Raw genomic sequence first — 17216 nt, 5'->3', positions numbered from 1 at the left:
ACAAAACTCTTTCTATCTGGAACAGGAAACACCATATTCCCATTCTATAACTGTTATGACTCCTGCTATCAGACTACAAAGAAAGTTCAGCTACAGCCTTTTCAAAATATATGTGTATATATATATATATATGTATATATATATATATATATATATACATAGCAAAAAAAAAAAAAAAAAGGGGGCGCCTGGTCTGGGCGTCTTTTTTCAGGCCGAATGGTGCTCAACGTAGGAGACTGGCCTGGCTTGTAGTGGGCACCGGAGGTACTTACACCTTGCACCAAGTCTAGTCATCCCTTATTTATTAGTGTAGAAGAGGTGTTTCTAGCAGCTTAGGCTGATAGAAGGTAGCTATAGCAGCGCAGCTTAGGCTGGACTAGGAGACATGCAAGCTCCTGCCGTACCACGGGTCTCATATGCACAATATCATAAGAATACGCAATACACAGATATACCGAAAATAAAGGTCCTTTAATTGATGACAATATGCTGTTTACACAAAAGGTGAATCAGCCTCTGCTTTCATCCCTTCAAAACCTGTGCATACGTGTTTCACCGGTATTGGTAAACCGTCTATGGAAAGGCTAATTCAAGGGTGAATTAGGGACATGAGATTGAGAGACTGGGAGGAGATGGTTAAGGCAACTGTCCCAAGAATTGATACAAGGTGTGTCGGGGAAGGGGAGGTCTCCCCTCCTTAACATGAAGGTGAGGACTGCAATATTGTCTACATTGATTGGTGGAACCTTGGAGGAGTCCACTCTCCTGACGCATCCGAGAGGGCAGATGCAGCAATGGAAAGGTCTGTGCTCCACTGCATTTACCATTAAGGCGGGAGCCGATTCAAGTGCTGACAGCTCTGTCGCTAGGGCTTCGGCTGCAATGATTTCATCCGACATGGTACTGCGGTATCACTTGACTCTCACTTAGCAGCATGACAGGATGTGTGGAGCAAAAAATTGTAAAGCCTGAGGGAGTACATACATCAGGGTTACTACACATACCACCCAACGGGGCCCATGCTAGGGAGAGCCAGTAGCGGCAAAGATTTACAGAGCAATTAAAAATTAAACACTTGCTGTCCCTTCGAAAGGTGCTAGACTTTTCATCCTCGGCATGCCTCCCCCCCCTCACCTCCCGCCTTTAACGATTTGCCATGTTCCCAGGTTGTGGATGGGGGTGGACTCAGTTGTTGCTGCCTCGTTGCGCTGTTTGTACGCTGGGGCATGCTACCACGGCTAACAGCGATAAAAGTGCGAGTACTCCGGTAGAGATGTTATGTAATGGGGACATCCATGATTGGCATATTTGATTCACTGGGAAGCCCTTAGCACAGTGCACTACAACAGAACGCGTGTTATAGTGCAAAGGTTTTCAAGGAGGATTGTAGGTGGCGTTCACCTCCTAGGTTGCAGTGGGTGAGTCAAGACAGTTACGGCAAGGGCATGCCCACGGGTTATGCGGTCATGTTTCTTAGTCGAAACCTGAATACTGCTTGGCAGGGACCCGGAGAGAAAGCAGAATATTTGCCAGGGGGCACGCAGGGGCAACAGTAGGAGAAGAATTGCCGGCACTTGGTGCTCCACGAGGCGGGCTGGAAGGATGGACCTGCGCAGGTGGCTGGCAGTTCTGGAGGGAGTCTATGGTACTTTATTGTGGCACACCCCCAAGTGCACCAGTCAGCAGCCCCAGCTCCCCACCGAGGCTTCAGGCAGAGAGGGCTTTTGGGGTCATACCGGACCGCCAGTAGTGGGTGGCGAACTGGCCCAATGCGTGGTTTAGGCAGGGACACCCAAGGAGCAGTACCTTACGGGAAATATTCTCAATTGTCGTCTCTCTCCAGCTGTGGCCACAACAGTCAGCCAACAAGAGGGCTGCGTCCGGATCAAACAACCGGGCCGTAGTGCAGGCCAGCTATTGCCAGTCAGGGAATCGCCAAGTATTGGGAGGGCGGTTAAGGGAGCTGGTGAGCATTTGCTGGTTGAAAAGCGGAGGATGCGGAGATGAGAACGTTCATGCGAGCGATGGCGTAGGTACAGTGGAGTGAAGGTTAAGGGCCCGGGGGAGTGTTAGCGATGGCCCCTGCTACCGGATCCAGATACAAGGCGCGGTTTGATAGGTTCAGATCATTAACACAGTCATGGGGTGCTGGAGACGCCCATCCACCGGCCAAGGGGGGGCATCAAGTGGTGCAATGAGGAAAGCCAACGGGAAATCACACGCGTGGGTCTCCGGTCTCTTGACGGCAATCACCCATTTCTCAAAAGTTGAAAGGGGAGCCAGATTCGCCGGTGCGCTTCATAGATGGGCAGCATTAAATGGATGGGATGGACAGGAAGGAAAGACACCTGATCAAGGGCTCCCACCGACCTAGACATGCGCAGGGCTTTGGTGGGGTGGAGCGGCAATCCCAGCCAGCTGTAACACACAGCATGAGGAGAGATTGTTCGGTCGAATTTTCCATAGCTTTCCTGGGAGTGTTCTGCACCTTAGAGTTAATGGCTAAGGCGGGGGTGGCGCTTCCGTTAGGGCCCTAAGTGGGGTAATCTCGAGAGAGGGCAGGACATGGCGGAATGGAAAGTACTGCGCTCAGAAGTTGACCGAACAGAAGAAGCTGGGTGGGGTCGTTTGAGAGGAATAGGGGTCTCCCCCACACCACCACCCCCCCCTCCAAGGTTGCCCGATAGAACTACTCAGGAGGCACATTGCAGGCCGCCCTGCACAACCGGGACAACTGTTGCCTCACCTAGACGGCAGGCCTTAACGCAGTTCCTATATATGAGGGTCTTGAAGTGGGCAATAGCAAAAATGGGGTACTAAGGGCGGAAATGGCGGGCACAGCTGAGGCGAAATATGGGCATGGTGATGTTGTTAAATGGATTGAAGATATTGTGGCATGGTTGAGCCCTAACATGTGCTGTAACAGATGTCAAGAAATGTTGTGGTAATGCTTTCCTTCTCGTCCATCTAGGGATGGCGACACTATGGTGTGGGCCACTCCTTGGGCCAGATCAGAATGCCGGGCCAAAGAGGGTGGCTGGAACACAAGGGTTCAGTAACATCAAACTCGTAGGGTGAGGGGCCACCCTGGGGGGCCAGAGCAGAAAGCCGGGCCAAAGAGGGTGGCTGAGAAACAGGTTTCAGCAACAGCAAACTCGTCTGGAGGGGAACCCCAGGAATTAGATGGGGCCATGCCGTGAAACTAGAGTTGGCCAGCTTGTGGGGAGGAGCAGGTTGGAATCCACCTGGGTAAACGACCTAGCTACTGGTGGGAGAGGTCCACGGTGGCAGGCCTTGACGCAGGGTGGCGGAAATTTGAGCCATGGTATGAGGCGGGGGAAGAACTTGTCTGAGATGATCCCAGGGGGAGGGTGGCAGGGAGCCAGGTCTCAGGCCACGAGTGAAATGTCCAGGCAGGGAACCAAACAATCAAGACAATTATCACGAAGCAGCAGGGATTTGTTTTCAGCAGACGCGGTACACCGGTCTGATGCGGGCACGTATAAGTCCTGAAATATTAGAGTTGCTCTTGGGATAGCAGCCTGTAATTAGCAAGTAAGGGAGGAGCACAGGTGGGGGGGCCTCGGTTATCGCGAGATGCCATCCCCGAGGCTTGGCGGAGTTACAGGGCAATCCTAAAGCTTCAAATTGGTTAAAACGCCTCCAGATGGTGATTCCTGGAGCCAAAACCTATTCCTCAGGCTACTTGGAGCCTTTACGGCGGGGCCTGGGATGACGTGACGGCACTCCTTAATCCCGCAAGGGACAGTTGAAATCCTGAGCAACTGTGGAGACTGGCCGGGGTCTCGCTCTGACTTGTCAGGAGCATGACAAAATTGATAAAGTGGTAAACCCCAATAAAGGAACGAGCTGTAAGATGCTAAGCATGTTGGTGCAGAGAACACCAGACGGAACAGCTCTAGCTTTCTCAGGATGGGTGTCGGCCAATGTTTAATAACCTCATCTCCGACACCGGGATCGCCCATAAGCTAACCCAACCTGTGTAAATAATAAACTTGCGACATATTATACCCACAAACGTTGTCCTAGCATTTATTATATTGCATGCATGATATTGTTGTAAATGCCAATTGCACACACCCTAAGGGACTAGGGGGTAGCAGCGCTATGTAGCTGGCCACGTCGCACGTAGGGCGACAATAGAGGGGACAGCTCCCTAGCGCCGCTCCCCTGTTAGGGAGGCATTTGGCCAGGAAGGGCCTCCGTACTAGGGAGGGTGGGCCACCTCTCCTTTATGGCCCCCAAGGTGTGAGAAGGGAGGAGTGAGGCCAGGAGGTCCTTTTAAGGGGTGACCTCGCTGGGCTGGGCCTCTTTGGAAGTAAGGCGAGCAACCTCCCACCCACCCCGACGACAGGGCGAACAAAGCCTTCATGCACTCATAGGCGAAGAAATGGTCACATGTGAGACATACGTTTACAACAAGATTTTTCTTTACAGGAAACTAAAGCATCGTCGCAAAGCGGAGTTACAGGGCGATCCTAAAGCTTCAAATTGGTTAAAAGGCCTCCAGATGGTGATTCCTGGAGCCAAAACCTATTCCTCAGGCTACTTGGAGCCTTTACGGCGGGGCCTGGGATGACGTGACGGCGCTCCTTAATCCCGCAAGGGACAGTTGAAATCCTGAGCAACTGTGGAGACTGGCCGGGGTCTCGCTCTGACTTGTCAGGAGCATGACAAAATTGATAAAGTGGTAAACCACAATAAAGGAACGAACTGTAAGATGCTAAGCATGTTGGTGCAGAGAACACCAGACGGAACAGCTCTAGCTTTCTCAGGATGGGTGTCGGCCAATGTTTAATAACCTCATCTCCGACACCGGGATCGCCCGTAAGCTAACCCAACCTGTGTAAATAATAAACTTGCGACATATTATACCCACAAACGTTGTCCTAGCATTTATTATATTGCATGCATGATATTGTTGTAAATGCCAATTGCACACACCCTAAGGGACTAGGGGTAGCAGCGCTAAGTCCCTGCCAGGGCCTCACAAGCGCCCTGTAGCTGTGCTATTGAGTTGCACGTTGACTGTGTTCAGCTGCTGTAGCTCACTGTAGGCCGGCTGTGAGGCACTGCGGGCTCAGTCTGTCCTTCACGGTCTCTCTGTGGGAGTGTGTGTTTGTCATGTCCTTGAATCCAGCGAAAAAAGGAAGTATAAATGAGATGCAGAAAAGCCACATTCTCTAGCTGCTGGACAGACACGCATCCTAGAGCCTCCTGCAGAGGTGCAGAGCTGCCAGGGGCTGGAGGCGGAGAGCGTCTGCTTTGGAATATTTCCATTGAAGTGAAGGGAGAGGGCGAATGGGGAGCGGAGAGGCGGGTTCCTAGCAGTGAGTGTGGAGTGTCAGCTTGGTCCATCCAGAGGCAGGCAGGTGGGTGTGATGAGACTGAGGCAGAGCGAGAGGTAGAGACAGAGGGAGCTGCAGGACTGGAAGCGGGAGCTTTCAAATACACAGTGGAATCGGCACACGTGTGTTTCTTCAGAGGAGTCACAAAAAGGACCGCAAGGTTTGTGTTATGTGGCCCGGCTAGCTCAGTCGGTAGAGCATGAGACTCTTAATCTCAGGGTCGTGGGTTCGAGCCCCACGTTGGGCGCTAATACTTTTTTTTTGGTGCCATACTGTTTTTTTATCTTCGGGTTCGCACCTCCAACAGTGGTTTTATAGAAATTAACAGCGCCCTTTCGGGACTTCACTTTACATTTTCGTTATTTATGTCTGCACACGGGCGGGGACGAGAGCTCTTTATGTCTGCACACGGGCGGGGACGAGAGCTCTCTTCATGTTCACACTTGTAGGGGGTCGCTGCTCCCCGTCCTCTAACTCCGCTGCTGCGCCGCACTCCCATGACCTGTGTGTAAATATGGAGAGTTTAAGTAAGCAAAAACAATGTTGTGTCAGAAGTGGGATTTGAACCCACGCCTCCAATCGGAGACCAGAACACCCAGCTGAGGGGAAGAGACAGCTCTTGAGTCTGGCGCCTTAGACCGCTCGGCCATCCTGACAACTGAGAAAGAGGGGGCCGGATATGATATCATCACGTATGTGACACGCCTCCGCGAGCTCTGTTTCTGGGTTTTATCGGGGTGCCCTTTAGCAGGACACACCTTCGTGTCTCACCTGGCAGCCAGGGCCCGAGGGCCCAACCTCACACTCTTTAACCCTAATCCCCGCTTTACACCAACCAGGAACCGCAGCCCTCGGCTCCGCTGCCTTTCCAGTGCTCGTCTCTCGCTCCTCCTCAGAGGCTCGTGCCGGCTGCAGGGAACCCAAACTGCGCGCCACGGCACCCTGCTGCGCCCCCACAGCCACCCAGGGCCGCTGTCCTCGCACTTGCTCAGCAGGGTCCATTATCAATTACCCCGGCCTCTGGAGTGCAGGCCGGGGGCGCTACGTCTGGCGCCTTCTAGGTGCTGCACTTGCTGCCTCTTAGCGACACACCGGAGAGCAGGATGCATTTAAGCATGCAATCTTCCATTCCGCTAAAGTCAACCATGCAAGTGCTTAGAAAAAATATATCACCGCTCTCAACAGGCACGGACCACCTTCTCTGAGAGCTACCGCTCCCAGCCGCAGCAGAAGATAAACACCAAATACCCTGGCAGAAATCGCCAGCCGCACATGGGCCGGATAGCAGGCTACCCCACCGCATCTTCCTGCTGAGTTGGCCTCTAAGAGAAGTGGGCGCTTGCTGCAGCGTGGACTTTCCCCTTTCAGCAAGGGTCATCCAGTGAGGTCCATGGTCAGCCAGGCGATCTACCTGGCACGGTAGCTCAAAGCTGGCTTCTCTTGCTTTTAAAAGTGAAAAAAGCCCGACATTCCTCCGGCGAGTGGAACCCACCCCTGAACATGAGCCTGGAGTCAAACTTTGCCCATGTGAACAAGTGACACACCCATTTGCAGCACACTGTTTTCACACAGATAAGTATATGTGCATACATTTTTTAATTCCAGATCTTTTATAAGAAATAAAACAAAGAACAGAGACGAATAGCTTCAGTTGTTACCCTATATGCCAGATTTCTTTCGATGCATGAACCAATCAGCTGTTTCCCAGTCTACGAAGGTATTACAGGTACGGATGGCATTTTGTGCCATTATGAGACCCGATGTTAATTCTACATTGATTGAACCTATATTTATGAGGCTGCATACGAAGTTATATTTTGAGAGGCTACTTATTTACCAAGTGTTCTCCTTACTTCAGTGGTTCACAAGATGCACACAAAATAAGATGACATTACATACTGTGTTCCAGTATCTGCTCAGAATCCACAGAGCATTGTGCACCTTATATTTAATGTTTTATTATGGAGTTTTGGTCTGTTTGAACATTAATACAAATACACATTTTTAACAAATGGGTTCTGTGGTTGTATAAAGTTTAGGTTAAGAATGTTTCAGAGTGAGCCTGGTGTAAAGTAATAAATTATAGAATTGTTTTCCTTGGCACTTTTTTTTTAGAACACAAAAACAAAAAGTTTTTAATGAATGATTTTTGTGGAATCAACTTCATAACGCCTCTTTGTTCTACCCAGGGTCCTTGGTGTTAAGGTCCAGTTCTGGATTACAGTGCCTCCCACCTGCTGTGAAGCAGTCACTTTAATTCTTCTGTTGAGCCAACTTTCTCAAGTTTGTGAAACACAGTCACTATAAATACTACCACCCTGTTCTCCATTTGTAAAAAAAAGTTTTCAGTTTATTAACACTTCCCTGGAAATGGTGCTGGAGCGTGGACAGCAGTGATTCCCAAACTGTGCGCTGTGGCACCCTGAAAGTTCCTTGAGAAAAGGAGAGCCAAAAAGCAGTCCCTCAGCCAAAGGACCTGATTCAGACGAGGCCAAATCTGTCAGTTTGGGATCCATCTTGATTAAAAATGGAGCGCCGCCACTCACTAGAGATAGCTCACTTTGGGTTTTCCAGAAAGCACAAGGCTCTCTGGGCCCAACCAACCAGAACTTCAGGGTTAACAGGGATACCTGATGCCTTAGCCTAAAAACCCAGCTCCAAGATCTTAGTAGGAGGGCCTGAGACATCCAGGAGTTTGTCCTGACAGCCTCACCAGGCACGATCAATGCCCTTTTTAAGGTCTTTGGAGAAATTCTTAAGATAGGTTACCAGGGTGGGATCTATCTCCGTAGTCTCAGTAACCTTTGAGGGAAAATCATGTCTAGGACATTCAGATCTCAGCCGAGACCTGACATCTTTGTCGAAACAATGCCGAATGTGTGCTTGAACGTATTCGGCTACCTCCGAAGGCGGAGCCCAGGAGTAAGATCTAGGGTGGACAGTATCTTCGGATTCGAAAGTGAGTACTTTCAGAGGCTGAGAAGCCACTTGAGTGTGCCGTGATTTGGCTTTTCATTTACAGGGAGGAGAATCAGTGTCCTTATCCGGATTGTTAGAGGAAGACGAGGAATCTGAATCCTCCTTACTCTCAGCTCTTAGATGAAGAGACTATGAGGATGAGAAACAGTTTGCCCTAGTCAAGGATTCTACAATTTGTTCAAATCAGCTTGGTGAGGGTTTGCAACAGAACTTGAGCCGGAAGGGTCTTGCGAAAACGGCAGCTCTTCCTGGCTGCTGCAATTTGGGACCCAGCCCTGCTGATCAGTGAAACCCATTAAGAGATGCTTAATCGTCTGGGTAGCTTTATCTAAGGCCACATTGACTGTGTGCCGAACACCAGCATCGAGGGCATAGACAAGGTCTCGCTCAAATGACCCCACGGAGTCATCATAAAAGGTAACTTCCCCAGATTCTCCTTCATAACCATCCATGCTGTAGAGCAGTGGTTCCCAACCTGTGGTCCGGGGACCCCTAGGAGTCCGCAAAGCCTCCTCTGGGGGCCGTGATTACTTAGAAAATCAAATAATAGTAACAGATTAGGTCCCCAGCTTTCAGTAATGACTCAGTGGGGGGTCCCCAGATTCCAATAATGGTTCATTGGGGGTCCCCAGGTTCCAGTAGTGATAAAGTGGGGGTTCACACAAGTCAAAAGGTTGGGAAGCACTGCTGTAGAGTGTCAGGTCAGAAAAGTGGGAATTTGAAAGGGGCAGAGGAAACTGCCAATAGGAACTTCAAATAAAGTGGGAAGTAAAGCTGACAAACTTCAAAGCAGGCTAATATGCTCAGGGAGGGCCACAAGCCAGTAGTAAAGTGTGGGGGGAGGCCTGCTTAGAATAGAATAAATTCCACTAATAAAGTGGCATTTGAGAACGGCAAAGTAGGTAGGGACGTGCGCAGGGGGTGGGCTGCTTTAGAGTATTTCCATTGAAGTAAAGAGACATAGACAGGCAGGCGACTGTAAGCGGAGACAGGTGCATATATGTAACCAGAGTCCTATCCAGAGAGTCAGATGCATATATGTGCACAGAGGAAAGTTTGGACAGACAAATGTATGTACCCAGAGGCAGGTCCAAAGAGACAGATACATGTATATACCCTGAGACAGGCTGAGCGAGAGAGATGCATGTTTGTAGCTAGAGGCAGGTCTAGGGAAAGTGGTCAATGAGACTGGAGCAGAGCAAGAGGTAGAGAAAGGGAGAGGATCATGACTGAAGTCAGAGGTCTTAAAAAGAAATGACTTCTACTGACAACACTCCCTGGTGCATCACAGAAAAGAGATATATTGCCCAAGCCTAGCTAAAGGAGCAGGGTTATCTCACTTGGTAGTGCACGAGCCTTTTAATATCAGGGTCACGGGTTCGAGCCCCCAGTTAAGCAATCAGTATTTTTTTGTTTAAGGTTTATTCCAATCTTTTTTACAGACTTCCTGCTTTTCACCAATACTACTCAGGCTTTGAAAACACAACTCCTGCAGTTTGCCTCACAATCTCTCCCATCATATTCCACAGCGCTTTCCACTCACGAAAGGTGCCTCAAAGCCGGGTTTAGCCCTGCCTCCTCTAAACACATCCAGAAACCTGTACTTTAATCCCCAAAAATTCTAGCTATTGCGTCACGAATTTTCAATTCTATTAAGGACACGGAGGCGCGGATTGTCACAGCAGCCAATCAATGTTAAAAACTACATATCCCAACATTCCCAGTAGTCCATAACATGCCCAATCCCAGGCCTGCTCTCCATATAAATATCTCTGCCTCCTTAGTCCTTCATCTTTCTTTGCAATAACCAAACAAAATAACCTGCACTCTAAGAATTGAAATCTTCCAACTCCAACGAAGAAAACAAATTGAAGCCACCAACCGAACCCTGGTGCACGTTCCATGCCGGTATCGTCTCTCCTAGTACTCATGCGCCCTTGTTATCCGATCCTGTTAATGAAAGGAAACAGTGCTAATAATCTGCTATTGACTATTAAGAAAAAATATGGATGGCTATCTCAATAATACATATAAAATCATCATATATGAATTGTGCTGTAACTTTCTGCATTATGCCAGCGTGCCCTATGCCAGTCTGTGCTCGTGATAGGTCCCATCTGTCCTTTAGGTCTCTAATTTGTGTCAGTCAGCCCTATGCCAGTCTGCACCTGTGATCCTTCTACAGCTCCATGCTTCAAATCTTTGCACAGTGCCAGTCTACCTTGTGCCAGTCCCGACGTTCATACTTCACATCAGTGCTGTAGCTATGCCCTATGCCAGTCTGCACCTGTGAGGCTTATTAAACACCATATTGCAGCTGCCTACATTGTGCCAATCTGTCACGTGCCAGTCTGTAGCTGTGATGCTTCATATCAGTGCTGTAGGTCTTTGCATTGTGCCAGTCTGCCTTGTGCCAGTCTGCACATGTGATGCTTCACATCAGTGCTGTAGCTCTGCATGGCAGCAGTCTACTATGCTCCAGCCATTCCTGTGATACTTCACATCAGTGCTGTAGCTCTCTGCATTGCACCAGTCTGCCCTGTGTCAGTCTGTATCTTGACACTTCACATCAGTGCTGTAGCTCTCTGCATTGCACGAGCCTGTCCTGTGCCAGTCTGCACCTGTGATCCTTCCACACCTCCAGGGTACAGGGCTTTGCATTGCACCAGTCTGTTCTGCACCAGCCTGTACCTGAGGTGCTTCTTGATTACAGTGGTGTAGCTGTCTGCACTGTGCCAGTCTGTTCCTGTGATGCTTCTGCGCAGCTTTGGTGCAGCTGTTTGCACTGCGCCAGTGTGGCCTTCTGAGACAGTCCCTGCCAGGGCCTCACAAGCGCCCTGTAGCTGTGCTATTGAGTTGTACGTTGACTGTGTTCAGCTGCTGTAGCTCACTGTAGGCCGGCTGTGAGGCGCTGCGGGCTCAGTCTGTCCTTCACAGTCTCTCTGTGGGAGTGTGTGTTTGTCATGTCCTTGAATCCAGCGAAAAAAGGAAGTATAGATGAGATGCAGAAAAGCCCCATTCTCTAGCTGCTGGACAGACACGCGTCCTTGAGCCTCCTGCAGAGGTGCAGAGCTGCCAGGGGTGCCAGGGGCTGGAGGCGGAGAGCGTCTGCTTTGGAATATTTCCATTGAAGTGAAGGGAGAGGGCGAACGGGGAGCGGAGAGGCGGCTTCCTAGCAGTGAGTGTGGAGTGTCAGCTTGGTCCATCCAGAGGCAGGCAGGGGGTGTGATGAGACTGAGGCAGAGCGAGAGGTAGAGACAGAGGGAGCTGCAGCACTGGAAGCGGAAGCTTTAAAATAGGACCGCAAGGGCCCTTTAATGTGGCCCGGCTAGCTCAGTCGGTAGAGCATGAGACTCTTAATCTCAGGGTCGTGGGTTCGAGCCCCACGTTGGGCGCTGATACATTTTTTTGTGCTGTACTGTTTTTTAATCTTCGGGTTCGCACCTCCAACAGTGGTTTTATAAAAATTAACAGCGCCCTTTCGGGACTTCACTTTACAATTTCGTTATTTATGTCTGCACACGGGCGGGGACGAGAGCTCTTTATGTCTGCACACGGGCGGGGACGAGAGCTCTCTTCATGTTCACACTTGTAGGGGGTCGCTGCTCCCCGTCCTCTAACTCCGCTGCTGCGCCGCACTCCCATGACCTGTGTGTAAATATGGAGAGTTTAAGTAAGCAAAAACAATGTTGTGTCAGAAGTGGGATTTGAACCCACGCCTCCAATCGGAGACCAGAACACCCAGCTGAGGGGAAGAGACTGCTCTTGAGTCTGGCGCCTTAGACCGCTCGGCCATCCTGACAACTGAGATAGGTGGAGGCCGGATATGATATCATCACGCATGTGACACGCCTCCGCGAGCTCTGTTTCTGGGTTTTATCGGGGTGCCCTTTAGCAGGACACACCTTCGTGTCTCACCTGGCAGCCAGGGCCCGAGGGCCCAACCTCACACTCTTTAACCCTAATCCCCGCTTTACACCAACCAGGAACCGCAGCCCTCGGCTCCGCTGCCTTTCCAGTGCTCGTCTCTCGCTCCTCCTCAGAGGCTCGTGCCGGCTGCAGGGAACCCAAACTGCGCGCCACGGCACCCTGCTGCGCCCCCACAGCCACCCAGGGCCGCTGTCCTCGCACTTGCTCAGCAGGGTCCATTATCAATTACCCCGGCCTCTGGAGTGCAGGCCGGGGGCGCTACGTCTGGCGCCTTCTAGGTGCTGCACTTGCTGCCTCTTAGCGACACACCGGAGAGCAGGATGCATTTAAGCATGCAATCTTCCATTCCGCTAAAGTCAACCATGCAAGTGCTTAGAAAAAATATATCACCGCTCTCAACAGGCACGGACCACCTTCTCTGAGAGCTACCGCTCCCAGCCGCAGCAGAAGATAAACACCAAATACCCTGGCAGAAATCGCCAGCCGCACATGGGCCGGATTGCAGGCTACCCCACCGCATCTTCCTGCTGAGTTGGCCTCTAAGAGAAGTGGGCGCTTGCTGCAGCGTGGACTTTCCCCTTTCAGCAGGGGTCATCCAGTGAGGTCCATGGTCAGCCAGGCGATCTACCTGGCACGGTAGCTCAAAGCTGGCTTCTCTTGCTTTTAAAAGTGAAAAAAGCCCGACATTCCTCCGGCGAGTGGAACCCACCCCTGAACATGAGCCTGGAGTCAAACTTTGCCCATGTGAACAAGTGACACACCCATTTACAGCACACTGTTTTCACACAGATAAGTATATGTGCATACATTTTTTAATTCCAGATCTTTTATTAGAAATAAAACAAAGAACAGAGACGAATAGCTTCAGTTGTTACCCTATATGCCAGATTTCTTTCGATGCATGAACCAATCAGCTGTTTCCCAGTCTACGAAGGTATTACAGGTACGGATGGCATTTTGTGCCATTATGAGACCCGATGTTAATTCTACATTGATTGAACCTATATTTATGAGGCTGCATACGAAGTTATATTTTGAGAGGCTACTTATTTACCAAGTGTTCTCCTTACTTCACTGGTTCACAAGATGCACACAAAATAAGATGACATTACATACTGTGTTCCAGTATCTGCTCAGTATCCACAGAGCATTGTGCACCTTATATTTAATGTTTTATTATGGAGTTTTGGTCTGTTTGAACATTAATACAAATACACATTTTTAACAAATGGGTTCTGTGGTTGTATAAAGTTTAGGTTAAGAATGTTTCAGAGTGAGCCTGGTGTAAAGTAATAAATTATAGAATTGTTTTCCTTGGCACTTTTCTTTTAGAACACAAAAACAAAAAGTTTTTAATGAATGATTTTTGTGGAATCAACTTCATAACGCCTCTTTGTTCTACCCAGGGTCCTTGGTGTTAAGGTCCAGTTCTGGATTACAGTGCCTCCCACCTGCTGTGAAGCAGTCACTTTAATTCTTCTGTTGAGCCAACTTTCTCAAGTTTGTGAAACACAGTCACTATAAATACTACCGCCCTGTTCTTTATTTGTAAAAAAAATGTTTTCAGTTTATTAACACTTCCCTGGAAATGGTGCTGGAGCGTGGACAGCAGTGATTCCCAAACTGTGCGCTGTGGCACCCCGAAAGTTCCTTGAGAAAAGGAGAGCCAAAAAGCAGTACCTCAGCCAAAGGACCTGATTCAGACGAGGCCAAATCTGTCAGTTTGGGATCCATCTTGATTAAAAATGGAGCGCCGCCACTCACTAGAGATAGCTCACTTTGGGTTTTCCAGAAAGCACAAGGCTCTCTGGGCCCAACCAACCAGAACTTCAGAGTTAACAGGGATACCTGATGCCTTAGCCTAAAAACCCAGCTCCAAGATCTTAGTAGGAGGGCCTGAGACATCCAGGAGTTTGTCATGACAGCCTCACCAGGCACGATCAATGCCCTTTTTAAGGTCTTTGGAGAAATTCTTAAGATAGGTTACCAGGGTGGGATCTATCTCCGTAGTCTCAGTAACCTTTGAGGGAAAATCATGTCTAGGACATTCAGATCTCAGCCGAGACCTGACATCTTTGTCGAAACAATGCCGAATGTGTGCTTGAACGTATTTGGCTACCTCCGAAGGCGGAGCCCAGGAGTAAGATCTAGGGCGGACAGTATCTTCGGGTTCGAAAGTGAGTACTTTCAGAGGCTGAGAAGCCACTTGAGTGTGCCGTGATTTGGCTTTTCATTTACAGGGAGGAGAATCAGTGTCCTTATCCGGATTGTTAGAGGAAGACGAGGAATCTGAATCCTCCTTACTCTCAGCTCTTAGATGAAGAGACTATGAGGATGAGAAACAGTTCGCCCTAGTCAAGGATTCTACAATTTGTTCAAATCAGCTTGGTGAGGGTTTGCAACAGAACTTGAGCCGGAAGGGTCTTGCGAAAACGGCAGCTCTTCCTGGCTGCTGCAATGTGGGACCCAGCCCTGCTGATCAGTGAAACCCAATAAGAGATGCTTAATCGTCTGGGTAGCTTTATCTAAGGCCACATTGACTGTGTGCCGAACACCAGCATCGAGGGCATAGACAAGGTCTCGCTCAAATGACCCCACGGAGTCATCATAAAAGGTAACTTCCCCAGATTCTCCTTCATAACCATCCATGCTGTAGAGCAGTGGTTCCCAACCTGTGGTCCGGGGACCCCTAGGAGTCCGCAAAGCCTCCTCTGGGGGCCGTGATTACTTAGAAAATCAAATAATAGTAACAGATTAGGTCCCCAGCTTTCAGTAATGACTCAGTGGGGGGTCCCCAGATTCCAATAATGGTTCATTGGGGGTCCCCAGGTTCCAGTAGTGATAAAGTGGGGGTTCACACAAGTCAAAAGGTTGGGAAGCACTGCTGTAGAGTGTCAGGTCAGAAAAGTGGGAATTTGAAAGGGGCAGAGGAAACTGCCAATAGGAACTTCAAATAAAGTGGGAAGTAAAGCTGACAAACTTCAAAGCAGGCTAATATGCTCAGGGAGGGCCACAAGCCAGTAGTAAAGTGTGGGGGGAGGCCTGCTTAGAATAGAAAAAATTCCACTAATAAAGTGGCATTTGAGAACGGCAAAGTAGGTAGGGACGTGCGCAGGGGGTGGGCTGCTTTAGAGTATTTCCATTGAAGTAAAGAGACATAGACAGGCAGGCGACTGTAAGCGGAGACAGGTGCATATATGTAACCAGAGTCCTATCCAGAGAGTCAGATGCATATATGTGCACAGAGGAAAGTTTGGACAGACAAATGTATGTACCCAGAGGCAGGTCCAAAGAGACAGATACATGTATATACCCTGAGACAGGCTGAGCGAGAGAGATGCATGTTTGTAGCTAGAGGCAGGTCTAGGGAAAGTGGTCAATGAGACTGGAGCAGAGCAAGAGGTAGAGAAAGGGAGAGGATCATGACTGAAGTCAGAGGTCTTAAAAAGAAATGACTTCTACTGACAACACTCCCTGGTGCATCACAGAAAAGAGATATATTGCCCAAGCTTAGCTAAAGGAGCAGGGTTATCTCACTTGGTAGTGCACAAGCCTTTTAATATCAGGGTCACGGGTTCGAGCCCCCAGTTAAGCAATCAGTATTTTTTTGTTTAAGGTTTATTCCAATTTTTTTTACAGACTTCCTTCTTTTCACCAATACTACTCAGGCTTTGAAAACACAACTCCTGCAGTTTGCCTCACAATCTCTCCCATCATATTCCACAGCGCTTTCCACTCACGAAAGGTGCCTCAAAGCCGGGTTTAGCCCTGCCTCCTCTAAACACATCCAGAAACCTGTACTTTAATCCCCAAAAATTCTAGCTATTGCGTCACGAATTTTCAATTCTATTAAGGACACGGAGGCGCGGATTGTCACAGCAGCCAATCAATGTTAAAAACTACATATCCCAACATTCCCAGTAGTCCATAACATGCCCAATCCCAGGCCTGCTCTCCATATAAATATCTCTGCCTCCTTAGTCCTTCATCTTTCTTTGCAATAACCAAACAAAATAACCTGCACTCTAAGAATTGAAATCTTCCAACTCCAACGAAGAAAACAAATTGAAGCCACCAACCGAACCCTGGTGCACGTTCCATGCCGGTATCGTCTCTCCTAGTACTCATGCGCCCTTGTTATCCGATCCTGTTAATGAAAGGAAACAGTGCTAATAATCTGCTATTGACTATTAAGAAAAAATATGGATGGCTATCTCAATAATACATATAAAATCATCATATATGAATTGTGCTGTAACTTTCTGCATTATGCCAGCGTGCCCTATGCCAGTCTGTGCTTGTGATAGGTCCCATCTGTCCTTTAGGTCTCTAATTTGTGTCAGTCAGCCCTATGCCAGTCTGCACCTGTGATCCTTCTACAGCTCCATGCTTCAAATCTTTGCACAGTGCCAGTCTACCTTGTGCCAGTCCCGACGTTCATACTTCACATCAGTGCTGTAGCTATGCCCTATGCCAGTCTGCACCTGTGAGGCTTATTAAACACCATATTGCAGCTGCCTACATTGTGCCAATCTGTCACGTGCCAGTCTGTAGCTGTGATGCTTCATATCAGTGCTGTAGGTCTTTGCATTGTGCCAGTCTGCCTTGTGCCAGTCTGCACATGTGATGCTTCACATCAGTGCTGTAGCTCTGCATGGCAGCAGTCTACTATGCTCCAGCCATTCCTGTGATACTTCACATCAGTGCTGTAGCTCTCTGCATTGCACCAGTCTGCCCTGTGTCAGTCTGTATCTTGACACTTCACATCAGTGCTGTAGCTCTCTGCATTGCACGAGCCTGTCCTGTGCCAGTCTGCACCTGTGATCCTTCCACACCTCCAGGGTACAGGGCTTTGCATTGCACCAGTCTGTTCTGCACCAGCCTGTACCTGAGGTGCTTCTTGATTACAGTGGTGTAGCTGTCTGCACTGTGCCAGTC

General features: G+C 49.2%; 4 non-coding genes across 4 annotated transcripts; 2 read left to right on the top strand and 2 right to left on the bottom strand.

Annotated features, from left to right (window-relative positions):
* The first annotated feature begins 5543 nt into the window (after nucleotides 1–5543).
* Nucleotides 5544–5616, top strand: TRNAK-CUU (transfer RNA lysine (anticodon CUU)). The gene has a single exon. It is a non-coding gene; the product is annotated as a tRNA-Lys (tRNA).
* Nucleotides 5617–5915: 299 nt separating this feature from the next.
* Nucleotides 5916–6025, bottom strand: TRNAL-CAA (transfer RNA leucine (anticodon CAA)). Its single transcript has 2 exons — nucleotides 5988–6025; nucleotides 5916–5961 (listed from the first exon to the last, which is right to left on the bottom strand). It is a non-coding gene; the product is annotated as a tRNA-Leu (tRNA).
* Nucleotides 6026–11670: 5645 nt separating this feature from the next.
* On the top strand, nucleotides 11671–11743 carry TRNAK-CUU (transfer RNA lysine (anticodon CUU)). The gene has a single exon. It is a non-coding gene; the product is annotated as a tRNA-Lys (tRNA).
* A 297-nt stretch (nucleotides 11744–12040) lies between these two features.
* On the bottom strand, nucleotides 12041–12150 carry TRNAL-CAA (transfer RNA leucine (anticodon CAA)). The gene is made up of 2 exons: nucleotides 12113–12150; nucleotides 12041–12086 (listed from the first exon to the last, which is right to left on the bottom strand). It is a non-coding gene; the product is annotated as a tRNA-Leu (tRNA).
* Between the last annotated feature and the right edge of the window lie 5066 nt (nucleotides 12151–17216).

Source organism: Pleurodeles waltl, chromosome 6, assembly GCF_031143425.1.
Source record: "Pleurodeles waltl isolate 20211129_DDA chromosome 6, aPleWal1.hap1.20221129, whole genome shotgun sequence".
NCBI classification, from domain to species: domain Eukaryota; kingdom Metazoa; phylum Chordata; class Amphibia; order Caudata; family Salamandridae; genus Pleurodeles; species Pleurodeles waltl.
Note: the sequence above shows the minus strand (reverse complement) of the source record. Positions and strands in the feature narration are given on the sequence as shown.